This window comes from Amaranthus tricolor, chromosome 13 (genome assembly GCF_026212465.1).
Source record: "Amaranthus tricolor cultivar Red isolate AtriRed21 chromosome 13, ASM2621246v1, whole genome shotgun sequence".
Classification (NCBI taxonomy): Eukaryota; Viridiplantae; Streptophyta; class Magnoliopsida; order Caryophyllales; family Amaranthaceae; genus Amaranthus; species Amaranthus tricolor.
Genome location: NC_080059.1, coordinates 22718260 through 22734408, shown reverse-complemented (window position 1 = coordinate 22734408; position 16149 = coordinate 22718260). Strand labels below are relative to the sequence as shown.

Sequence of the window (16149 nt, the reverse complement as noted above, 5' to 3'; positions counted from 1 at the left end):
GCTCAAACTTGGTTTGTTTTGCACGAAACTTAACACAACCTATTTCGTATGTATTATTGTTGAAGTGGTTAGAATTGAAAATCATAGTAATATGCTAGAAATTACGTGTTAAGTTGAGATTCTATGGGTTTTTATGCTTTTTGTGAACTTTTGCGCATAAAGTAGCTCAAACTTCGTTTTTTTGCACGAAACATTGCACACAACACTATTTGGTATATATTATTGTGTTGAAGTGGTTAGAATTGAAAATCATCGTCATATGCTAGAACTTACATGCTAAGTTGCGATTTTATTGTTTTTTGACCTTTTTTGGCACTTTCGCGCATAAAGTAGCTCAAACTTGATTTGTTTTGCACGAAACTTTGCACACAACACTATTTGGTATATATTATTGTGTTGAAGTGGTTAGAATTGAAAATAATAGTCATATGCGAGAAATAACGTGTTACGTTGCGATTTTATGGGTTTTTAAGCTTTTTAGGCATTTTCGCGCATAAAGTAGCTGAAACTTGATTTGTTTTGCACGAAACTTTGCACACAACACTATTTGGTATATATTATTGTGTTGAGAAGGTTAAAATTTAAAATCATCGTCATATGCTAGATATTACGTGTTACGTTGCGATTTTAAGGGTTTATAAGCTTTTTTGGCACTTTCGCGTATGAAGTAGCTCAAACATGGTGTGTTTTGCACAAAACTTTGCACACAACACTATTTGGTTATATTATTGTGTTGAAGTGGTTAGAATTTAAAATCATCGTCATATGCTAGAAATTACGTGTTAACTTGCGATTTTAGGGGTTTTTAAGCTTTTTTGGCACTTTCGCGCATAAAGTAGATCACACTTGGTTTTTTTTGCAAGAAACATTGCACACAACACTATTTGGTATATATTAATGTGTTGCAGTGGTTAGAATTGAAAATAATAGTCATATGCTAGAAATTACGTGTTAAGTTGCGTATTTATGGGTTTTTATGCTTTTTTGACACTTTCGCGCATAAAGTAGCTCAAACTTGGTGTGTTTTGCACGAAACATGGCGCACAATACTATTTGGTATATATTATTGTGTTGATGTGGTTAGAATTGAAAATCATCATCATTTGCCAGAAATTACGAGTTAAGTTGCGATTTTATGGGTTTTTAAACTTTTTTGGCACTTTCGCGCATAAAGTAGTTCAAATTTGGTTTGTTTTGCACGAAACTTTGCACACAACACTACTTGGTATATATTATTGTGTTGAAGTAGTTAGAATTGAAAATAATATTCATATCCTAGAAATTACGGGTTAAGTTGCAATTTTATGGGTTTTAATGTTTTTTTGGCACTTTCGCGCATAAAATAGCTCAAACTTGATTTGTTTTGCACAAAGCTTTGCACACAACACTATTTGGTATATATTATTGTGTTGAGGTGGTTAGTATTGAAAACCGTCATCATATGCTAGAAATTACGTGTTAAGTTGCGATTTTATGGCTTTTTAAGCTTTTTTGGCACTTTCGCGGATGAAGTAGCTCAAACTTCGTGTGTTTTGCACAAAACTTTCCACACAACACTCTTTGGTATATATTATTGTGTTTAAGTTGTTAGAATTTAAAATCATCGTCATATACTTGAAATTACGTGTTAAGTTGCGATTTTATGGGTTTTTAAGCTTTTTTGGAACTTTTGCGTATAAAGTAGCTCAAACTTGGTTGGTTTTGCACGAAACTTTGCACACAACACTATTTGGTATATATTATTTTATTTAAGTGATTAGAATTGATAATCATCGTCATATGCTAGACATTACGTGTTAAGTTGCGATTTTATGTGTTTTTAAGCTTTTTTGGCACTTTCGCGCATAAAGTAGCTCAAACTTGGTTTGTTTTGCACGAAACTTGGCACACAACACTATATGGTACATATTATTGTGTTTAAGTGGTTAGAATTGAAAATAATAGTTATATGCTAAAAATTACGTGTTAAGTTGCGATTTTATGGGTTTTTTAGCTTTTTTTACACTTTCGCGCATAATCTAGCTCACACTTGATTTATTTTGCACGAAACTTAGCACACAACACTATTTGGTATATATTATTGTTGAAGTGGTTAGAATTGAAAATAATAGTCATATGCTAGAAATTACGTGTTATGTTGCGATTTTATGGGTTTTTAGGCTTTTTAGGTACTTTCGCGCATAAAGTAGCTCAAACTTGATTTGTTTTGCACGAAACTTTGCACACAACACTATTTCGTATATATTATTGTTTTGAGGTGGTTAGAATTGAAAATCATCGTCGTATGCTAGAAATTACGTGTTAAGTTGCGATATTATGGGTTTTTAAGCTTTTTTGGCACTTTCGCGCATAAAGTAACTCAAACTTGGTGTGTTTTGCACAAAACTTTGCACACAACACTCGTTGGTATATATTATTGTATTTAAGTGGTTAGAATTGAAAATCATCGTCATATGCTAGAAATTACGTGTTAAGTTGAGATTTTAAGGGTTTTTAAGCTTTTTTGGAACTTTCGCACATAATGTAGCTCAATCTTGGTTTTTTTTGGACGAAACTTTGCACACAACACTATTTGATATATATTATTGTGTTGAAGTGGTTAGAGATGAAAATCATCGTCTTATGCTAGAGATTACGTGTTAAGTTGCGATTTTATGGGTTTTAAATCTTTTTTTGCACTTTCGCGCAAAAAGTAGCTCAAACTTGGTTTGTTTTGCACGAAACTTAACACAACACTATTTGGTATATATTATTGTTGAAGTGGTTAGAATTGAAAATCATAGTCATATGCTAGAAATTACGTGTTAAGTTGTGATTCAATGGGTTTTTATGCTTTTTTGGCACTTTCGCGCATAAAGTAGCTCAAACTTCGTTGTTTTGCACGAAACATTGCACACAACACTATTTGGTATATAATATTATGTTGAAGTGGTTAGAATTGAAAATCAACGTCATATGCTAGAACTTACATGCTAAGTTGCGATTTTATTGGTTTTTGACCTTTTTTGGCACTTTCGCGCATAAAGTAGCTCAAACTTGATTTGTTTTGCACGAAACTTTGCACACAACACTATTTGGTATATATTATTGTGTTAAGGTGGTTGGAATTAAAAATCATCGTTATTTCCTAGAAATTACGTGTTAAGTTGCGATTTTATTGGTTTTTAAGCTTTTTTGGCACGTTCGCGCATAAAATAGCTCAAACTTGGTGTGTTTTGCACAAAACTTTGCACACAACACTCTTTGGTATATATTATTGTGTTTAAGTGATTAGAATTGAAAATCATCGTCATATGCTAGAAATTACGTGTTTAGTTGCGATTTTATGGGCTTTTAAGAATTTTTGGAACTTTCACGCATAAAGTAGCTCAAACATGGTTTGCTTTGCACGAAACTTTGCAGACAACACTATTTGGTATATATTATTGTGTTGAAGTGGTTAGAATTAAAAATCATCGTCATATGCTAGAGATTACGTGTTAAATTGCGATTTTATGGGTTTTTAAGCTTTTTTGGCACTTTTGCGAATAAATTAGGTCAAACTTGGTTAGTTTTGCACGAAACTTTGCACACAACACTATTTGGTATATATTATTGTTGAAGTGGTTAGAATTGAAAATCATAGTCATATGCTAGAAATTACATGTTAAGTTGCGATTTTTAGGGTTTTTAAGCTTTTTTGGCACTTTCACGGATAAAATAGCTCAAACTTGGTGTGTTTTGCACAAAACTTTGCACATAACACTCATTGATATATATTATTGTGTTTAAGTTGTTAGAATTGAAAATCATCGTCATATGCTTGAAATTACGTGTTAAGTTGCGATTTTATGGGTTTTTAAGCTTTTTGGGAACTTTCACGCATAAAGTATCTCAAAGTTGGTGTGTTTTGCACAAAACTTTGCACACAACAGTCTTTGGTATATATTATTGTCTTTATGTGGTTAGAATTGAAAATCATCGTCATATGCTAGAAACTACGTGTTAAGTTGAGATTTTATGTGTTTTTAAGCTTTTTTGGAGCTTTCGCGCATAATGTAGCTCAAACTTGGTTTTTTTTTGGACGAAACATTGCGCACAACACTATTTGGTATATATTATTGTGTTGAAGTGGTTAGAATTGAAAATCATTGTCATATGCTAGAAGTTACATGCTAAGTTGCGATTTTATGGGTTTTTAAGCTTCTTTGGCACTTTCGCGCATAAAGTAGCTCAAACTTGGTTTTTTTTGCACGAAACTGGGCACACAACACTATATGGTACATATTATTGTGTTGAAGTGGATAGAACTGAAAACAATAGTTATATGCTAGAAATTACGTGTTAAGGTGCGTTTTTATAGGTTTTTAAGCTTTTTTTGCACTTTCGCGCATAAAGTAGCTCACACTTGATATGTTTTGCACGAAACTTCGCACACAACACTATTTAGTATATATTATGGTGTTGAAATGGTTAGAATTCAAAATAAAAGTCATTTGCCAGAAATTACGTGTTATGTTGCGATTTTATAGGTTTTTAAACTTTTTTTTGCACTTTTGCGCCTAAAGTATCTCAAACTTAGTTTATTTTCCACGAAACTCGGCACACAAAACTATTTGGTATATATTATTGTGTTGAAGTGCTTAGAATTGAAAAATATCGTCATATGATAGAAATTACGTGTTAAGTTGCGATTTTATGGGTTTTCAAACTTTTTTAGCACTTTCGCGCATAAAGTAGCTCAAACTTCGTTTGTTTTGCACTAAACTTTGCACACAGCACTATTTAATATATACTATTATGTTGAATTGGTCAGAATTGAAAATCATCGTCATATGCTAGATATTACGTCCTAAGTTGCGATTTTATGGGTTTTTAACCTTTTTTGGCACTTTTGCGCATAAAGTAGCTCAAACTTGATTTGTTTTGCACGAAACTTGGCACACAACACTATTTCGTATATATTATTGTGTTCAAGTGGTTAGAATGGAAAATAATTGTCATATGCTAGAAATTACGTGTTAAGTTGCGATTTTATGGGTTTTTTATGCTTTTTTGGCACTTTCGCGCACAAAGTAGCTCAAACTTGATTAGTTTTGCATGAAAGTTGGCACACAACAATATTTGGTATATATTATTGTGTTGAAGTGGTTAGAATTGAAAATCATCAGCATATGCTAGAAATTACGTGTTAAGTTGCGATTTTGAGGGTTTTAAAGCTTTTTTGGCACTTTCGCGCATAAAGTAGCTCTAACTTGGTTTGTTTTGCACGAAACTTGGCACACAACACTATTTGGTATATATTATTGTGTTGAAGTAGCTAGAATTGAAAATCATCGTCATATGCTAGAGATTACATGTTAAATTGCGATTTTATGGGTTTTTAAGCTTTTTTGGCACTTTTGCGCATAAATTAGCTCAAACTTGGTTAGTTTTGCACGAAACTTTGCACACAACACTATTTGGTATATATTATTGTGTTTAAGTGGTTAGAATTGAAAATCATCGTCATATGCTAGAAATTACGTGTTAAGTTGAGATTTTATGGGTTTTTAAGCTTTTTTGGAACTTTCGCGCATAATGTAGCTCAAACATGGTTTTTTTTGGACGAAACTTTGCACACAACACTATTTGGTATATATTATTGTGTTGAAGTGGTTAGATTTGAAAATCATCGTCATATGCTAGAGATTACGTGTTAAGTTGCGATTTTATGGGTTTTTAAGCTTTTTTGGCACTTTCGCAAAAAGTAGCTCAAACTTGGTTTGTTATGCACAAAACTTAACACAACACTATTTGGTATATATTATTGTTGAAGTGGTTAGAATTGAAAATCATAGTCTTATGCTAGAAATTACGTGTTAAGTTGTGATTCTATGGGTTTTTATGCTTTTTTGGCACTTTCGCGCATAAAGTAGCTCAAACTTCGTTGTTTTGCACGAAACATTGCACACAACACTATTTGGTATATATTATTGTGTTGAAGTGGTTAGAATAGAAAATCATTGTCATATGCTAGAACTTACATGCTAAGTTGCGATTTTATGGGTTTTTAAGCTTCTTTGGCACTTTCGCGCATAAAGTAGCTCAAACTTGGTTTTTTTTGCACGAAACTGGGCACACAACACTATATGGTTCATATTATTGTGTTGAAGTGGTTAGAACTGAAAATAATAGTTATATGCTAGAAATTACGTGTTAAGGTGCGATTTTATGGGTTTTTATGCTTTTTTTGCACTTTCGCGCATAAAGTAGCTCACACTTGATTTGTATTGCACGAAACTTGGCACACAACACTATTTGGTATATATTATGGTGTTGAAATGGTTAGAATTGAAAATAATAGTCATTTGCAAGAAATTACGTGTTATGTTGCGATTTTATGGGTTTTTAAGCTTTTTTTTGCACTTTCGCGCATAAAGTATCTCAAACTTAGTTTGTTTTCCACGAAACTCGGCACACAATACTATTTGGTATATATTATTGTGTTGAAGTGCTTAGAATTGAAAAATATCGTCATATGCTAGAAATTACGTGTTAAGTTGCGATTTTATGGGTTTTCAAACTTTTTTGGCACTTTCGCGCATAAAGTAGCTCAAACTTCGTTTGTTTTGCACTAAACTTTGCACACAGCACTATTTAATATATACTATTGTGTTGAAGTGGTCAGAATTGAAAATCATCGTCATATGCTAGATATTACGTCCTAAGTTGCGATTTAATGGGTTTTTAACCTTTTTTGGCACTTTTGCGCATAAAGTAGCTCAAACTTGATTTGTTTTGCACGAAACATGGCACACAACACTATTTCGTATATATTATTGTGTTGAAGTGGTTAGAATGGAAAATAATAGTCATATGCTAGAAATTACGTGTTAAGTTGCGATTTTATGGGTTTTTTAAGCTTTTTTGGCACTTTCGCGCATAAAGTAACTCAAACTTGATTTGTTTTGCATGAAACTTGGCACACAACAATGTTTTGTATATATTATTGTGTTGAAGTGGTTAGAATTGAAAATCATCATCATATGCTAGAAATTACGTGTTATGTTTCGATTTTATGGGTTTTTAAGCTTTTTTGGCACTTTCGCGCATAAAGTAGCTCAAACTTAGTTTGTTATGCACGAAACTCGGCACACTATACTATTTGGTATATATTATTGTGTTGAAGTGCTTAGAATTGAAAAATATCGTCATATGCTAGAAATTACGTGTTAAGTTGCGATTTTATGGGTTTTCAAACTTTTTTGGCACTTTCGCGCATAAAGTAGCTCAAACTTCGTTTGTTTTGCACTAAACTTTGCACACAGCACTATTTAATATATACTATTGTGTTGAAGTGGTCAGAATTGAAAATCATCGTCATATGCTAGATATTATGTCCTAAGTTGCGATTTTCTGGGTTTTTAACCTTTTTTGGCACTTTTGCGCATAAAGTAGCTCAAACTTGATTTGTTTTGCACGAAATTCGGCACACAACACTATTTCGTATATATTATTTTGTTGAAGTGGTTAGAATGGAAAATAATAGTCATATGCTAGAAATTACGTGTTAAGTTGCGATTTTATGGGTTTTTTAAGCTTTTTCAAACATGGTTTGTTTTGCACGAAACTTTGCACACAACACTATTTGGTATATATTATTGTGTTGAAGTGGTTAGAATTTAAAATAATAGTCATATGCTAGAAATTACATCTTAAGTTGCGATTTTATGGGATTTTAAGCTTTTTAGGCACTTTCGCGCATAAAGTAGCATAAACTTGATTTGTTTTGCACGAAACTTTGCACACAACACTATTTGGTATATACTATTGTGTTGAAGTGGTTAGATTTGAAAATCATCGTCATATGCTAGATATTATGTCCTAAGTTGCGATTTTATGGGTTTTGAAGCTTTTTTGGCACTTTTGCGCATAAAGTAGCTCAAACTTGGTTTGAGAGTATGCCCGTTTAAAATTTTTGTCTGGAAGGTTAACTTTAGAGCTTGGGTGACCTTTCAAAACTCTTTTCTGGTACAGTTTTAGGTCGATTGATAAATTTATAACGTATGTGCAAAAATGAACTTCAACAATAACACACGATATGTTAACGAGGTTCGGCTCTAAAAGGCCTACTCCCCGCCTATGGGTTATCTTCCAACCTGTAGGATTCAACGCCTCTTATTAATGAACTTTAAGACAACTTAGAAGATCTCTCTATCTTCTCTAACCACGTTCTTCCCCTTGAAGAACGTCTTACAAGTTCCCTTAATAAAAGCAAAAATCCCAATCTCACAATAGAGATTACAAGTTGAATATTTTAAAAAGTATTCTAAGGTTAGGCGTATTAATCAATGAAAGATCTAACTGTTTTTAACACTAAATCCTATTACAAAATCTAAGAGTTAGATGAACTAAGAATTACTATACTTTATGAACGTTTAGATCTTAATTCAACAAGAGAGAAAATTGTATGAAGTGCTGCAATCTTAATCCTTGAATGAAGCCTTATATTTATATATGTCACGCCTCAAGATATCCTTGTTGAGCAAGAAAGCTTCATTCGTCAATTTCGTTGATATGGATAATCTGCATCAGTCTTCAAGATCTTGAACTTTAACTCAAACTGAAGTTGCACTGACAGCTCATATAATTACGTCATTGTGTGCTGTATTTTGTTATTAACAACCATAGTTGTGCTGCCACATTAGAACTCATACAAGATATTGAAACTTCAGCAAAACCAGATAATACAACGTGTAAAACTTTATTCAAATTTAATTCCTATTTTTAGAATCAATTTAAATCGTCTTTTCCTATTTTTAGTGTCAATTTAAATTTTCATCTTATTTATAGGAAAGCCTATAATTAGCATAGCTTAATTTCAAAACAACTAATTTAAATTTAAATATTCAAATATAAGCCGTGTAATAATATATTCAACGTGTAATGTATTCCAACATTTAAATATCTTGAGCACGCGTTTATTTCAAAACTCAAATTTAAAATACAAATATAATTTAAGTATTTTAACGTCTTAAACATACATTTATTTAATCAAACATAATCTTATTCAAAGGCTTAAATTTAAATTCAAAATTTAAATATAACTTTATGTAAATTATCTTAAGTCATTTAATTTAATCTCAATTAAATATATTTTAAACTTAAATAATTTTGTCAATTAATCAATTAATATTTAATACGATTTTGGACCGACTTTAACAACTAGATATAATTACTTAATTTATTGTTTAATTTAATATGTGTTTTGAGTTATCATCACTTAAGAGAATTGAGTCTTCAATCTCCCCCTTGATGAAAGTCAAAACAATATTTTCCTAAATCATATTACTAAGTTAAAATGAATTGAAAAACATGATAAGAACAATCACTTAGATATTTTATAAAACATGTTAAGTTATAATTAAACAGAAAATTTTAAGACTTTGAAAACTGTTTCAAATCAGAATAGTGAACATGATATAACATAGATATAAACCAATAAAAATATATGCATGGATAATAAATCATTAACATAATAAACCATTATCCACAATCACAAGTAAACAAATATCCAATCACAATACATGCAAAGATATAATTATCAATATTAAAATATAGCATCATATCAATATTTCAAAAACAAAATGTATCATGATTTTCAAACAACATAAACAAAATTTTAACGTTATGCACATTAATCAAGCAACAATAAACATGAACTTTAATGAATGAACATGAATATTTATATTTATGATCATGAAACAATACTGGAACATGAAACAATCAAACAATTAAAACAATAATCAACAATAATCAAACAATCAAATAGATAAACAATCAAACATCAAGCAAACACAACTAAGCATAAGCATAAAACAACAAGCAAGCACGAACAGCAAGCAAGCATAAACTAATAAGCAATAAAGCAATAAGCAACAAAGCATAAAAGCAAAGCATAAACATAATTAAATAAATTTCTCTTCCTTTTTGACTTTCATCAAAAAGTAAACAGGGATGAAAATGTTGGGATTGTTTTCTACAAAAACTAACCATCATAGAAGCTACTTCTTAGACCTTGTCTTCCTTTTCTTGGAAGCCTTTAATTTGACCGGTGTAATGGTTTCAGGAGTAGTTTCGACCGCAGGTGGTGGCATCAATTTCTTGTTCCTTCTCCTCCTCAGCCTCTTTGCCCTCTTGAGTAGCCTTTCCTTCTTTTGACACCTTCTCCTTTTCTGCAGGCTCCTCTTCAACATCTTCTTCTACAGTCACTTCCTCAACTACCATGCCCTTCATATCTTTCATGAAAGTGTCTAGCATAGAAGTTAATTTGGACACTTTGTCATGCAGTTCGAGTAGGGACACTTTAATTTCACAAACCTCAGAATCAAGTGACTCGAGACGAGAATGGGTAGTATGACTTTCTTTAGAATGAGGTTCCAACCGGCCTATCTTTTTTCCATGCAACTTCTGTAACTCCTCTTTCTCTGTGACTGATAAATTTGTGCATAACTCATATTTACCACCAACCTTAAAGATCCCTAAAGGAGGCAGAATGTTGTTGGAGAAAGATTGAGGACCAGAATAGTCAACCTCTTCTAGATTAGTAATGAGATTAAAGTGATCAAAGATGAGTGAAAGAAGAATTGCATAAGGGAGGGCCAAATTTCAGAAACTAAAACTACAAAACCTCATAGTAGAAATGATTAAAGAAGCATAATCAATCGGTTTTCGGGCAGCAATTTTCCACATCAAAAATGAGAATCAGAAACTAATTCACAAGAAGTTCCTTTGGAAAATACAATTTTGGTAATCAAATTATGGTGAAGTTTTCCAAACAAAGTTAAGCCATTGTTGGTTAACTGTCTTGTAGGAGAAAAATCAAGATGAGAGGATAAAACAAATATATCTTTTGCATTTTTAAAATTTAAACAACTCGTTGATTAGGGTTTTTGTAATAACAAGTCTTGACCTTTAACATAACTTCTTAAAGCGGGAAATCCATCAAGAGTTATGAAAGAGAGATTACAGTAGAAAATTTTGACTAATGTGGGATAAGACACAGATCTTGGGTCTAGGAGTTTACCTGGAGTACACTCAATAAAAGCAGAAATGATTTCAAAATCCTCAAAGAGAAAGAAATTGTAATCCAAGATATCAACAAAAGAGATAGAACGTTGTTTAAAGACGTCGATCCACTTTCTAAATGCCATATGGTTTTCAAACCATGATTTTGGTACTTCCACAGCACTTAAGGGTGAGGGAATAGATGGAGTTATCGGTTCATCCATTGGGGATTTTGATGATTCTCCTCTTTCAAATTTTGTGGAGGAGCGAGTGAGTTTTCTTTTAGGGGCCATGGAAAGAGTGTTTGAAAGCTTAAAAAAAATGTCTGATACCACTGTTCACAAAATCAGAAAAGTTTGGAATGCAATAGGAAAGGGTCGGTTCACATGTTATATGAAGGAGATGAGGTACAATGCATTTGTAATTTAATAAATGTTGATTGGACAACTTAGGAAAAAGCACAATTGATGTGAGTGAAGCTTGATCGGTTTGAGTGAGTTGGTAACGTGAAAGAGTGTGTGAATAAGGAGTATGATCATGAGTTTCATTAAAAACTAATTTGATTAGAACCAAATTCATGAACAAGAGTTCAATGCATAGTTGACGTCCAAAACACATATCAAGCAAACAATTTTGTTTTAAGATAATTAAATATCCTTTATTAATTAAAGGTATCTAATTATAAATCTCATTTTTGTATATTTATATGTAACAAATAATTTTAAGAAATAGAAATTTAATTTTCAACTCTCAAAAACATGTACAATCATACATATATGCAACAATAATTAAAATCATGTAAATAAAATGAAATACTCCCCCTAAATACATACTTAGTATTTAGTAACATTTTACCTTTTACTATTGAACCTTTACTCCCCCTTAGTTCATGCAACATCATTTAACATGCCAAGTTCCATATAATCTCTGGCATACTCTATAATATTGATTTTACTCAATTTTATTTAAGTTTGTTTAAAAAGTTTGTCATCACCAAAAAGGGGGAATTTGTTGGAACTCTTGAGTTTTGATGATGACTACACTTTAGTTAAACGAATATGTTTTTAGAGATTGTGTGCAGGTCAATATCCGATCTTGACTATGATCGTTGATAGCACCTATGACTTGGTCTATGGAAATGTACATGTCAAAAGGATCCAAAAGATGTTAGGAGAGTATATCGCTTGGGATGTAAAATGGAGACAGGAGGTCTACTGTTCCCAAGTTTGATGTTCTAACAAAACTGGAGACTGGAGACAGCGCACTGTTCCTTTGTCGAAGTCAGCTGAAAATACGTCTACTAAATTTCTGTTATTAATTGTATTCTTATTTTTAGTTGATGTATTAAATAAAGTTAATTTGGTGCAATTATAATTTATTAAAGTTAATTGGCAAAGATTTATCCAAAGTATCTGACGTTTTTAATTAACCTTTATTTTAGGATTTATATTTAGTAAATAAACTGAATTTACTAAATTTAGGAATAGCAGCCGTTTTTCTGTGGAAGTTTAGAATAAACATTTCCTAAGATTAGTAAATAGGTAACCATCCCTATTATTAGTAATTAGCAACCGTCCCTATTATTAGAAATCTCAACCGTATCTATTTTTTAGTTTAAAGTTCCAGCAGTTATAATTGGAAAAAGAAACTGCAGCTAAATTTAGTACTAGGGAACTGCTGCTTAAGGGAACAGAAGCTATTATTAGTAATCGGGAACAGTGGTTATTGTTAGAATGACCGTACACTTGAGTTGGTCAAGTCTAATTGCCTATTTTCAGAGAATAACCGTAAGTTAACTTGGACTTTGAGATCCAGATTACTCTCCTTATTATTTGGGATAAGGGAATAATGGTTGGAATATTCCATTTTATTAGGGAATTTAATTCTATAAATAAGCAATCAATTCGGTTGTTCCTTAGTATGAAACGTATGTGCTTATTCTAGCATACTATTATTTTTGGAATTTTTACAAGAAAATTTTGTTTTAAAAACGCCATTTAATTTTATAATATTTTCTTGTGCAACTCATTGATTTTATTTTAGAGAACTTTTATCCTTTTTGTAAGGGTTTTTGAGTGATATTTGTAATTAGACTTGGATGAGTCTAAGGGGGAATTTGATAGCTTTGAGTGAAGCTAGTAAGAAGTTTAGCTTTTAGTAAAGCTAAGTTTGTTGCTTTGAGTGAAGCAATAGTAAAGAGAAGTTGGCCTAGTTCATGTGCGTCGAGTGAAGCAAGGTGTTTAATGTAATTGTAACGAGTTGCCTTAAACATAGTGGAGAATTTACAAATCCCGTGGGGTCGTGGTTTTTCCTTCTAATTAGGCCTAGAAGGTTTCCACATATAACTCGTGTTGTCTCTTTCATTATTACGCTCTAAGTTTAAGTTTTATTTATTTTATTTAATTCCGCAAAAATAGGGCAAAAACGCATAAACTCGTAACAACAACAATTCACCCCCCATCTTGTTGTTGTTCCCGTTTCTGTTTAAGTCTAATATTTTGGTGTTAATTGTTATGTTCCTAAATTTTGGTGAAAAAATAATTGAATTTTGTATTTTTGTTCTTGAATCGTGACTTCGTCTGGTCACTGTTGTCAACTGGGTTTTGAAGACCCTGCTTGAGAAAGTATGTTATTTGATTGTTGAATGGGAAATGAAATTGGTTTTTAATATAATTAATTTCTTATTTTAATATATTGATTTTTAATAGACAATAGTATACAAGTAGTGGAATAGGTTTTTAAAAGTTTTTGATTTTTAATGGAATGTTTTTGACTTTCTGGATATTTGATTTTTAAATGTATCATGTATACTGTATAATTGTTATAGATTAATAAATATGTCACTAATTTTATAATTTTCAGGTTATAGTCGAGTTTAAAGGTCTTAGAGATATTGCAAGGAAAAAGAAATACTTCATATCAGGTGCTATTGTTTGAATCTTTAAAATTTGCATATATGATGCCAAGAAGATATTTATCTAGAAATACAAAAAGAAAGAAGAGAAAGCGTAATGAAGAGTTAATTAAATCACAACAAGGTGCTATTCACAAAATTGTTTTTTGAAATGAAGTTTCTCATGAGACTAACTCAGTAAATTCACCAAATGACAATGATGACCAAAATGAAAATGAAAATGAAAATGAAAATAATGTCCAAAATGACACTAATAATGAGCTAAATGATATGCCAAATGATGTGCTAAATGATATGCCAAATGATGTGTCAAATGATATGTCTAATGATATTCGAACTAATGTGCCTAATGATATGTTTAATGGTATTCCAAACAATGTGCCTAATGATATGTCTAATGATATTCGAGATAATATGCCAAATAATGTGCCAAATGATCATAATACTCCTTATTTGGATATTTATGATCCTTCAAATTGGGCAAATCTTGATAATAACTAAGAGACATTTTAGTTGAGAAGGGGCCTATAAGAGAGTCAAACATTGATTTTCCTCGTGATGATTACAATAGACGTTTTTTGTATGCTCATTTTTATAGAAAGTTGAGTAATGGTGAGCTTAGTGATAGAAAATGGTTGGTTTATTCTAAACATATTGATAAAGTATTTTGTTTTTGTTGCCAATTGTTCAAATCTGTTAGTATTAATTGTTTGTTGTCAAATGAAGGATTAAAGAATTGGAAACATATTAGTGAGAGACTCAAACAACATAAAAATAGCAATAGACATATGAATAATATGATTACTTGGAATGAGTTAAGGGTAAGGTTGAATAAAAATGAAACAATTGATAAAAAATTGCAAGAAACTATTGCAAAAGAGAGAGAACGATGGAGACAAGTGATACTAAGAATTTATTCTGCTTTTAAATGTTGTGCTACTCATAATTTGCCTTTGAGAGGATCAAATGAAAAACTTTATCAAGATAGTAATGGTAATTTCTTAGGATTGGTTGAAATGATTGAGGAATTTGATGTTATAATGCAAGATCATGTTAGACGCATTAAGAATCGTGAAATCCATTATCATTATCTTGGGCATAACATTCAAAATGAAATGATTTTTATATTGGCCCATAGCGTGAAAATTATTATAATCAAGACAATCAAAGAAACTAAATAGTTTTCAATAATTCTTGATTATACCCCGGATATTGTTCATCAAGAGCAAATGACTTTGATAATACGTTGTGTGAATATATCCAAAAATAAAATTGAAGAGCACTTTTTAGAGTTTTTAGAGGTGGATGATACATCAGGATTAGGACTTTTTGTAGGATTGCAAAACGCTTTAAAGTCTCTTGATCTTAATATTAATGACATAAGGGGCCAAGGTTAAAATAATGGCTCAAATGTGAAGGGAAAGCACCAAGGGGTACTAAAGCGTTTACTTGAAATGAACCCGAGAGCATTATATGTGCCTTGTGCTTGTCATAGTTTAAATCTAGCTCTTAGCAGCATGGCACATTCTTGCACTAGAGCTATTTCATTCTTTGGAATTGTTCAAAGCCTTTACACGCTATTTTCTGGTTCTACAAAAAGATGGAAAATTTTGCTTGACAATGTTTCCAAACTTACTCTTAAGTGTTTATCTAATACTCGTTGGGAGAGTCGAATTAAAAGTGTTAAAGCAATTAGATTTCAAACTCCCCAATTAAGGTTAGCTTTGTCAAAATTATATGATTCTTGTGGTAATGATGCTGAAACAGCCCGACCCAGCGTAAATAGTATAATATTACTATCTATAAAGCAAAGCGGAAGACTTATAGAAGTCTGGGCTGAATCCGACCTATGGCTCAATAGCCACAGCAACCAATATCAGATTATTTAAAAACTTTACATAACTGTAATACAATTAATTACAACCCAGTTATAAGTTAAGTTAATACATTATAAACTCATTTAAATTTTGTTTTTACGACACATGATTTGTAAAAATATCATTATAAGTTAACTTCCAAAAACGATGTCCTTGCTATCGCAACACATGACACATAAAGGAGCAGCACATCCATCCGCACTAAAGTTGGCAAGCTGAAAGTGGATCTATCCCCCGTAAAGGATAGGCCCCATCAAAAACTATCAACAATTGAATTGTTGAGTATTCCAACAAACTATTACATTTATATACAAGTCATTACCAAACATC

At 31.5% G+C, this 16149-nt stretch overlaps 1 pseudogene; it reads left to right on the top strand.

Annotated features, from left to right (window-relative positions):
• Positions 1 to 13984: 13984 nt before the first annotated feature.
• LOC130798948 (uncharacterized) lies at positions 13985 to 15123 on the top strand (annotated as a pseudogene).
• The last annotated feature ends 1026 nt before the right edge of the window (positions 15124 to 16149 follow it).